The sequence below is a fragment of the Lathyrus oleraceus genome, chromosome 6 (genome assembly GCF_024323335.1).
Source record: "Lathyrus oleraceus cultivar Zhongwan6 chromosome 6, CAAS_Psat_ZW6_1.0, whole genome shotgun sequence".
NCBI lineage: Eukaryota > Viridiplantae > Streptophyta > Magnoliopsida > Fabales > Fabaceae > Lathyrus > Lathyrus oleraceus.
The window spans coordinates 394,438,830-394,449,630 of NC_066584.1; the positions used below are offsets into that span (position 1 = coordinate 394,438,830).

General features: G+C 37.8%; 1 non-coding gene across 1 annotated transcript; it reads left to right on the plus strand.

The window, feature by feature from the left end:
• The first annotated feature begins 1,698 nt into the window (after window positions 1–1,698).
• LOC127099696 (small nucleolar RNA R71) lies at window positions 1,699–1,805 on the plus strand. Its single transcript, XR_007794172.1, has one exon. It is a non-coding gene; the product is annotated as a small nucleolar RNA R71 (small nucleolar RNA).
• The last annotated feature ends 8,996 nt before the right edge of the window (window positions 1,806–10,801 follow it).

Sequence of the window (10,801 nt, forward strand, 5' to 3'; positions counted from 1 at the left end):
TCTCTCTCACACACTCATCTATGACATCAAGTAGATAACAAGTATCGTCTATAGCTGGCACTTGTAAGAATTATGTTAAGATGAATTCAACCTTTTCCTCTCCAACTTCAAATGTCAGCTTACCTCTCTTTATGTCTATTATGGCTCCGCGCGGTAGCCAAGAATGGCCTTCCTAGTATAATAGGTGTACTGGCATCTTCTTTGATATCCATGATTATGAAGTCTGTAGGAATGTAAAATTGTCCTACACGTACGGGGACATTCTCTAGTATACCGACAGGATATTTGATTGAGCAGTCATCTAATTGAACATACATCTTGGTCGGTCTTAATTCTCCCATACTGAGCCTTTTACAAATGGTTAAGGGCATTACACTAATGTTGGCTCCTAGATCGCATAGAGCTTTGTCTGTGACGAATTTTCCAATGACACAGGGTATGGAAAAACTACCTGAGTCTTTTAGTTTGGGAGGCATGTTATTCTGGATTATTGCGCTACACTTGGCAGTAATTGTAATTGTTTTGTTATCCTCAATCTTTTTCTTATTGGATAGGATTTCCTTAAGAAATTTGGCATAGGAGGGAATTTATGTGATGGCTTCTATAAAGGGTATTGTAATGTTTAGTTGCTTCAGAAGTTCAACAGATTTCCTAAATTGACTCGCAGTTTTAGAACTTGTGAGTCTTTGAGGATTCGGAATGGGTGGTTTATAAGGAGGCAGAGGCACATAAGGTTTCTCTTTCTCTTCGGCCTCTCGGGTTTTATCTTCTATTTCCTTTGGTTCATTCACCTGCTTGGTTGAGGTTATGTCTGGTTTTTGGTACATGGTAGGGTTTTGGAGTCTTGGATCTACGGGCCCGTCTACTTCTTTTCCACTCCTCAGTATAACGGCATTTGCATGTCCTTTTGGATTAGGCTGCGGCTGTCCAGGAAATGTTCCATCTGGAGCGGCTGTAGATGCTTGATGTTGAGCCACTTGTGAAATCTGTGTTTCAAGCATTTTATTGTGGGTGACTAAGGCGTCTACTTTGTTCACTAGTTGTTTAAGTTGCTCCCTAGTATGTATGTTTTGGTTCAAGAAGTCTTTGTTTGTTTGAGCCTGGGTAGCTATGATGCTTTCCATCATTAATTTGAGATTTGACTTCCTAGGCATGTTAGGAGCATTATTAGCTAGCTTTTGATATCCAGGCGGAACAGTTGGTGCTTGGCCAGGTGCATACAGGGCGTTGTTATTCTTATACGAAAAATTAGGATGGTTTTTCCAACCTGGGTTGTAGGTATTCGAATAGGGATTTCCTTGTGTGTAATTCACTTGATCGGGTGGGACTCCTACTAATATTTAACATTCTTGTGCAGTGTGTCCAGGGTTTCCACATAACTCACAGTTTGGAGTTACAGCAGCCACGGTGGCTACGGGTGGTATGGTCAAGTTGTCTAATTTTTGAACAAGGGCATCTACCTTTGCATGAACATGGTCAAGGCTACTGATTCCGTACATTCCACCCTTTGTCTAGGACTTTTCCATCGGAGTTCTTTCACCTCCCCATTGACAATGGTTCTGGGCCATGTTTTCATTGAGTTGATAGGCTTCGTTGTATGGCTTATCCGTAAGTGCACCACCTGCGGCAGCGTCTACTGTCAGTCTTGTGTTATACAGAAGCCCATTGTAAAATGTGTGAATGATCACCCTGTCTTCGAGACCGTGATGTGGACATATCATCATCATGTCCTTGTATCTCTCCCACGCTTCGTAGAGAGATTCCACATCTTTTTGCCTGAATCCGTTGATTTGAGCTCTCAGCATAGCAGTTTTGCTCGGCGGAAAATATCGGGATAAGAAAACGTTCTTCAGTTCTTCCCATGTTGTAATGGAGTTGGATGGCAAGGATTGCAACCAAGCTCAAGCTCTGTCTCTTAGTGAGAAAGGAAAGAGGCGCAGTCTTATCGCATCTTGAGATACACCATTCTCCTATACAGTGTCTGCGTAATGCACAAACTTGGTCAGGTGTTCATTAGGATCGTCCGTAGGATTTCCAGCAAATTGATGTTGTTGGACGACTGATAATAGTGAGGGTTTCAGCTCGAAATCGTTTCGATTGATAGCGGGGGCAGCAATGCTGTTGTGAGGTACTTGTTGGGACGGGGTAACATAGAATTTAAGAGGACGATTCTGTGGTCCTTCTTCATCCATGATGGTTTTTCTTCTGGTTTAGGAGGAGAGAAGATATCGGGAGTATCGTACTTTTGTTGATATTCTTGTATTCAGCGTCTTACGTATAAGAAACGCTCTAATTCTTGGACTGGTGGTGCTAAGTTATCGCCTTGTGAGCGAGTACTTGGCATACAATCAGGGAAATAAGGGAGAGTAAATTAGTTTTTATTTTTACCTTAGTCTATAGCGTGCAACGAAAGAATCGCATTATTCGACTAAAATAGGTCCCCGACAACGGCGCCAAAAACTTGATGCTTGTCGTGACTATATATAAAATATAGTCTATCGGGTACTTACTGCAAGTGCACAGTCCAGTCACTTTAGTTTTAAAAGATATCGATCCCACAGGGACCTATGGTCAAACTAGTGTTACTAACGTCACTATGTTTAGCTAAGGGAATGATTAGTAGAAGTTCGGGTGCAGAATATTATATCTAAGGGAAATTTAGTTTTAAGAAAGAATTGATGGAAGGAATCAGTATGCAACGCATTAATTGTCAGGGATTCGATAAGTCACCCGTGAATAGTTTAAATGCCAAATATCTCTCAGTAGAAAATATTTATTTAAAAGGCTTTATCTCACACTCTCGTGATTGTTGATTCGGCCTATAGCTTTAAGTCAGAATGTACGCTCTCGCTGTCCCATTTGAAGTTAAAATTACTTTTTGAAAATAAATAAGTTCTAATTGTTTTTAAAGTGCTCTCGCTGGTTTTAAACTCAATGCCTAATTTTTACTATCCAGCTCGAGCCTCACGCTCTCGCGATTGTTGGTTCTCACCTTAGTTAATTTCCCACTCTCGTGGCAAAACCGTATTAAATAGCTTCTCACGCTTTTGTGATAAAGTTAATTAAATTTAAATTAAAAACCTCGGCCTAAAAGATTGTTTGAGAAAAAGAGTTTTCACCGATTATTATTAAATCCCATCAAATTAAATTGTTACATACCGATACCGGTAGTTTAACCGGACATGCTAAATAAAGCAAACACAGAGCATAAACAGATTAATAGTGCGGCAGACATAATTATAATAATAACAAGGCAATAATAATAATTTAATAAAAACCTGGCAATTAGATTAACAGAGTACGACGAATCTTCGAGTACTTGAGCAGTCCTCAACAAGTCGGTAGGATTCTACTTCTTCAATACAATTGCTTACTAAATTAAATAAAGTGTAGTAGTTCCCCAGTGTAGGAAACTACTACTATGGCTAACTGGAAAACAGAAAGGAAAAGGGAAAAGGAAATTCTAAGAAGAATGGCAAATGAACTAAGGCAACGGAAACAAAGTTGCTGAAAAGAAAATAACTAAAAAGCTAGAATGTTGTAAAAATTCAATTGTAGAGCATAAGTGTAGATGTCCAAATTTTTCCAACTTTGGTCCTTTATATATTGCCTTGGTAGGTCTTGGCAGTTGAGAAAATTAAGGAAGACTGGTTGAATGAGGAATCTCCGGGGGAGTCAAGCTGTTGGAGAGAATTTAGGCACGTTTGGGTGCCTCTAATTGACTGTTTCAAAGCGTAAAACTTGGTCGTGTGATGCTCGTCATGGGCCTGTGACGGTCGTCACAGGTTGGGTCGTGACGGTCATCATGAAGCTTGTGACGGTCGTCACATTAGCAAATTTTGCATTCTGTTTTTCTTCCTTTTCTTCATTTTTCTCACTAATGCTTGGAGATTTAAATACCTGCAAAAACAACTCGAATACTTGCGAAATAATCAGAATATTAATTAAAATGGTATGATCTTTGAATGTAAGTCAAGGCAAATATCTGATGTATTTTCGCGTTACCAATTAACTAGAGTCGCCACCGCGCTTTTATTGTTTCCAAAGAAAAAGGGAAAAAGTACGAACAAAACCTAATTAGTAAGAAGTTTTCAAATCAAAACTAATAAAATGTCAGAGATCACAGGTAAGGGGGTTGGTTACACAGAGGGAAGGTGTTAGCACCAAAAGTGTCCTAGGTACTCCTAGGGAGCCCTTTTTGTGTGCATATGTATTTTGTACAAAGTGATGTTTACAAACAAATAGAATGGATGGATGAGAAAAGAATTCATTAATTATAGTTTTGTGTTTGACAAGACCTTCGGTCTTGTGCCTACGTACCAACATATAAATGAGGGATCAAAACCTCGTAGTTCGTGTTATAAATTTCAAAATGAGTGTGTTGGTTTTAACAAAACTTAAGTTTGAAAGGAAAAAAGGCCTGAAAATGGTTTGAATGAGTTAGTTCTTTTTGGATTTTTGAAAGTTTAAGTCAAGTATAGTTAAGTTTATTTACAAGTTTGATTTAAGAAAATAAGTTTGAAAATGCAATGACATAAGGCCAAAGTTTCTACCTTTTTGTAAAAGTAGTCTAAGTTTGAAACAAAAGTAGTTCACACAAAGAAGGTTTTGAAAATGGAGAGAGAGATTTTGAAATTAAAGAAATGGGGAGAAGATGAAGAGACTACCCTATGCACAAAAATCTTTAAAAGTTTAAAGTTGAAAAGATCTGACCAAAATGGGAGCAATCCAATAGACAAGTATGTCAATAGAAACCCAGAATTCCCTTGGACTTTTAGGTCAAGCAACACACAAATGCACAGTTATATCAATCTTGAAGAGCAAAGACATCAAATAAAGATGACCTCATCCAAGCTTACCCGCTTCATGATCTCCTTCAAAGTAGCCTATGTAGCAGATGAATTCCACAAGTCACAGGTTCAACATAACAACTTAACAATGATCAATGTTGCAGATGAACTGGAGAGATCTTGAATGATGTATCAGATGAATTTCAAAATTTGCAAGTACTTGGTTCTTCAACAAATTGGCATTGGCCAAGTCCATTAGCAAAGCAATGTTGCCTAAATCCTAAGTCCAATTGGGGGAGATCAAAACAACAGTCCACTCAAAAGTCTTTTAGGGTTTTTTGTTATTATTAAGTATATTCATGATCAAGGACCAAACAAGCAAACAAGGCAAGAAAGTATATCACACAATATGGTCCAAATGGACAAAGGGAAAATTACATTTAACATAAACAATTAGAATGATATGTATAATGGCAAATGATATAAAGTGCTAAAAGTAAATTCCATTAAAAGTAAAGACTTGAAATTAAAAGTTAAGGGTTAGTGAGTTAGTAGTTAGTTTTGTTTTGCTTTTTGATTTCAAGACATTCTTTGGAGAACACTCAACCCACTTTTCACAAGCATGGATCCTTGAACCAAAACATCTTCCAAATGAAGGAAAGAAGGCCAAGTTTCCACACAATACCATGGAAGAGGGGAGACTTACAATCTCACTAACTAGAATGCTTATGCCTTTTGTGTCATAAATTTAGCGCTATGTTAAGCAATCGTAATTGGACTTATGTAGAAATCACAACTATTTGAGGTTGGGCAATAAACTTTTGGTGTTAATGCATGTTGGAGACATAATATTCTGAACTATGCCCATTAAACATACCAGACGCAAAAAATATGCAAAATTGAAATGAATGGATGAAGAAAGGGAATTAGGTGAAGAGGGAAATTGATGAATGAGATCACAAATTGGTCAAATGAGGACTTTTACCAGATTAATATTATTCATTTATTTTGGGAGATGGAATGTACATTCCATCAATCCCCTAAATCTAATAATATTAACCTGACAAAGTCAAATCAACCTTGACCAAGGCCCAACAACAAATAAGAAACTCAATTAAGTCAATCCAAATGGTCAACACAATTAAAATGGCATTTATTCAATTAAAAATAGTAAAATAATGCATTAAATTTAAATATGTTTTGTCCAAATCCTAAAATCTCATCAAAACACCAAATAAATGGCCATGAGATTTATCATACGTCAAACAAGGTCAAAGGACCTTGGAGAAAAAATTCCATAATTTTTGGGCACTTAAAAATATTTTTAATCAATTAAAAACAAATGAAGAATTAATTAATTCATGAAAAATATTAATAATGATCCAAAAAATAATTTTAATTCAGAATATGAAAGAGAAAAATATTTGAATTTTTTTGGTGAAAGTCCCATATTTTTTTGATCAATATTAAATTTATTATGAATTATTGAAGAAAATGGAATTAAATGGAAATTCAGAAAATGCTAAAATACGTGGACCATCAGATCTCCCTCATTAATTGAGGTGGCAGATCTGATGATCCAAAAAGCGCGTTCCATGTGTTCCCTAGTCAACAACGTTGTAACATGAGTAATTACAAGGCACGGCTAAGATTAAAACGTGAAACATGGATCACACAGTTCAGACTCAAGACACATCACCACCGGAGCCAGAGCTCCGGTCGTCTTCTCCGGTGAGCTTCACCGGACTGGTCAACATGAACCATCACCAAAATTCCAAAAAGGGACATGATTTTAAAGAGAAAACATCACTGAGCACAAATATCACCTCCAATTCATCCAATTCCAACTATATTGAGAGATATATGGAATTGAAAAATGAGGTTCATGATCTGAGTTGCTTCGATTTGGCCTCAAAGCAACTCAATCTTCTTGCCTACATTAGTAGGACTACAGGCAACTCAAGAATCAATGGAATTGAGCAAGAATCAAGGAGAATCGAAGAGTTTAAAATTTCTGCAAATTACCTTCAAAGGAGGTCTGAGCTTGCTAGATCTTGATCTGAATCGTGCTTGACTTCACTTTAATTTCTTGTAGGAGAGGAATGGAAAGGCTTAGAATCAATGGACTCCTGGAGAATTGAATTCCAAAACAGTGGAGATTAAAGCTCAAATTCAAATGAATTTATCAGGGTTATCCTCTTAGAATGAAGGGTTTTCAATGAGGATTCAAAGTTGGCGCAATGTGTGTGTGAATTTTGAGCAAATGCAGCTGTATATATAGCCAAATCCATGTGATATTTGCACACTCTTTTCACTTTCCAATTTTGGAAAAATGATGAAAGCATGGTGCATGGGCGCGCATAGTCCCATGGAATGATGGTTTGAAAGTACAAATGAATGATCAAATGCTTTGGAGATGGATTGGATTGCAAGGTACATGTGCATTGTCACTTGAAGAATGATACATGTCAAATGATATCAGCCTGTTTAAGCCATGCACAGCCTATGCATTCCTAATCCAAAATGCATGAACTTTAGCTCTTTGGAAAGGTGAGATCAAGATGAACAAGTTTGATGTTGAACACTTTTTCATTTGGAGCTTGGAACTTGGAGATATTTGAGGTGGAAGTTTGGAAAAATTTGACATATCAAAATTTTTCTAAGTGTCAAGCCATATGTCTCAATATTCCACCTTGCTTAACTTTTTATAGGAGCTTCGAATGAGAAAAGTGTCTTTCTAAAAGTTGTATCTCTCTCAAAGAAATTCAAAATGGTCACCAATTTCATGTCATTCGGATTTTAAATGATAGAGTTATGCATTTTTGAAGTTTGGAAACATCACTTTGTCATACCCCAATTTCTTCCGGGCATATCTAAATTTTTGCAAAAATTGATTTCATTTTTTATTTGCCTCATATGCACAGCATGGCATGCATTCCATCATGAATAATACCTAAAATATCAGTCGGAATGAATTTATTGAGAATACAAACAAATTGGTTAATTCGTTTCTCAAGAACATGCAAAATCAGCGGGTAAAGAGTTTTAAAATTAAAATCACAAACGCCAGTATTATTAATCTACGATTCACGTAGTTTAATCTGGTATGCTCGCTGTATTTTTCAGCGGCTGTTTCGATTGCATTTCGACCCGCCTGAGCCTTTTAACCGGTGAAAATTTATTTCGAAGTAAAAGAAACGCTGTATTTCTTCAATAAGTACATTTTGTACTGATCGTCGTAGTGCATTAAATTTACTTTTTCGGTCATTTTCGCATTCATTTTTATTATTCAATCTAATTCTTATTTACTTATTTAATTACTTTTTCTTTGATTTATTGTCAAAAATTAGCATGTTTAAATAGGATTTATTTAATATCTAGTTTAAATTTATTTTATTTTATTAACATTTTTGTGTATTAATATTCAAAAGTAAAAAAAATATATATAAAAAGAAGGATCAAGAATATTTCATTGGTAGACAGCTGGTACCCACTCATAACAACCTAACACACACGCGTCACTCTCAACAAATCTTCACAAATCTCTCTCACACTATTTGCCACGTGTTATTCTCTTATTCGCTACCTCACCCACTCATTCTTTTCACACCTCACTCTCCTCAGATGACTCTCTCCACACGTCATTTTCCTCCCTTACAATTCCCAATCGTCACTCTATTTCACTCTTCATTATCACATTACCTGAACACACACTCCACTCATCATTGAAAAAAAAACTCCCTCACTCAATCTCTCTCACCTCACACTCTCTCAACACAAATCCCCACACCCTTTCTTCACCTCCGTTAAACCCTCGTCACCATCACCTCGACCATCACAAAACCGCCGCCGTTCACTCCTCACCCTTCAACCATCGTACCCCTTAAAACTCCTTCAAACCGCGACCACCAACATCAAATAAACCTCCGCCTTCTTCAAACAACTCTCCATTTCCGCCTCTCTACCGTCGTCAAACCCTTTATCTTCCATCTCCACACCGCTAGCTCCATCCGCCGCGCATTACTGTCATTCCACTCGCTTCTTCCACACAAATCCGCAATCTTCCATCTTCACCTCTCCTCACAACCAACCCACCGGCGAATCCACCTACCTCCGCCGCCGTCAACAAACCCTTCATCCTCTCTCCCAACCACCACTTCCGATTTCCACCTAACACCGTTAAATCCTCCAACATACCAGATCTGCTCCTTCGTCTTCCCTCTCTCCGTGATCTACCGACCACACGTCGTCGATGTTTGAAACTAGCACCAACCGTGTTACTGTGGAAATAATCCATCCAACAAACGAAGGCGTCGTTTCAGTAACACGAACCTCACTCCGCTGCTAAAAGTTATCGCCTAGACGCTTGTCTAATCAAATCGGTGGCAAGGTGAAGGTTCCAAGGTTCGTGCGTTTTTTGCTGATAAAAGGAACCAACGGTGAGAACAAGGTTTAGGTCTCTAGTTCTGGGATTGGTGCCGTCGGAAATGAAGGAGGGTAGCGATGTTTACAGGTTCTGAAGCAGGTTCACTAGCACTGAACGATTTCATCTGTGAAAGGCTCGAGCTAGGTATTCCATTCGACATCATAATAAATTGGTATTGATTTTGGGATTCATGGAATATCTGTTATGCTGACATGCTGTTTATCATTGCATAAAGATTAGTACAAATATGCTATTTTCCTGTTGAATTCGAATAAACTTCATGTTATATTTTCTTTTGGTTTTATTTTTACCATCATTGTACAACTTACCAGGGTATATTGTTGTAATACCCCAAAATTTACCCTTCATTTTTCCTAGAAAAAAAAAACGAAAAAAAAATGAAAAAAAAAAAGTTAAAAATAAATAAATAAATAAAATTAATTAAATAAATAAATAAAATAGAACAAAATTTTTTGGACTTGGGTCTCTCTCATATGAGCCCACAAAGCCATGGAATTCAGTCTATAAATACCAAGGCTTCACTTGAGAAAAGGGGGAGAAGCAAAATACTCTGAGGTTTCCTTGGAACAAAACCCTGAGGAAAAAGATAGTGAGAGAAGAACTAACAGAGTTCAGAGCAGCCTCCAAACCCTGAAGGGAACTCAACTGCACAGAATCACCTCTGCCTCACATAAACCCTAAAGATTGTTTTGTAAACCTCACGGGTGCAACTCAATTTCAATCAAGCTCTCCAATCAGATTTGCCATATACCCATCATCTTTATGCCTTTAATTTGAATGCTCTAAATGTATGAGGTATTATGGGTGAATTTGATACCCTTTTGATGCATGTGTTTGACAAGAGGTTTAGGCCTCCTACCCTTGATTGCTTTTTGTGAGCTTTTTTGTGAATTTTGATGGAATTATTCATGTGGTTACATTTTGATTTAGGGGCAACTCTTGGTTACCCTATTTTGTTTCTCTAACCTGTTTGTTGAGTTTTTGTTGTGAGGGCTCACATGACGTTTGCAGGGATAACTTGCGTGGTTTCCCACTTTATTTGTGGGATACCCCCTGGAGGTTCATTCCGATTACCTGTACTGACCCACTTTCTTTGATGATGTTAGCTCGGAAGGATCTCAGGGTTTATCGTTCCTTTAATTGCTGTTACTTCGGATCTTTATCCGTGTGGTACTTTTACATTTTTCCCGCATTTTACTGCTTTCCTAGCTGGAAGACCTCGATAGGAGGCAATGTTTTTGTGTTTACTTTATGCAGGTTCCTTTGTCCAGGGTTAAGAGCTATGAGGTCTTATCCTCATTACCCTTTTGCATGCGCGTTCCTACAATGCAAACAAACCCTTCATTGATTTTTCTTCTCCATAACACACGTTTACTCCTTCTACTACAGGCGAGTAAGTCTCCAAAGGTCGAGCATCCGGTAGATTGCGTAGTAACTTGTTCGTCCAAAACCCAATCCATAACCCCGTAGTTAGCCGAACTACGGCTTGCTCTGATTCTCATTCCAGATGAGATACGTAGGCATAAGACGCGATGTCTTAGCGAGCACACATCCCCCCAACCCA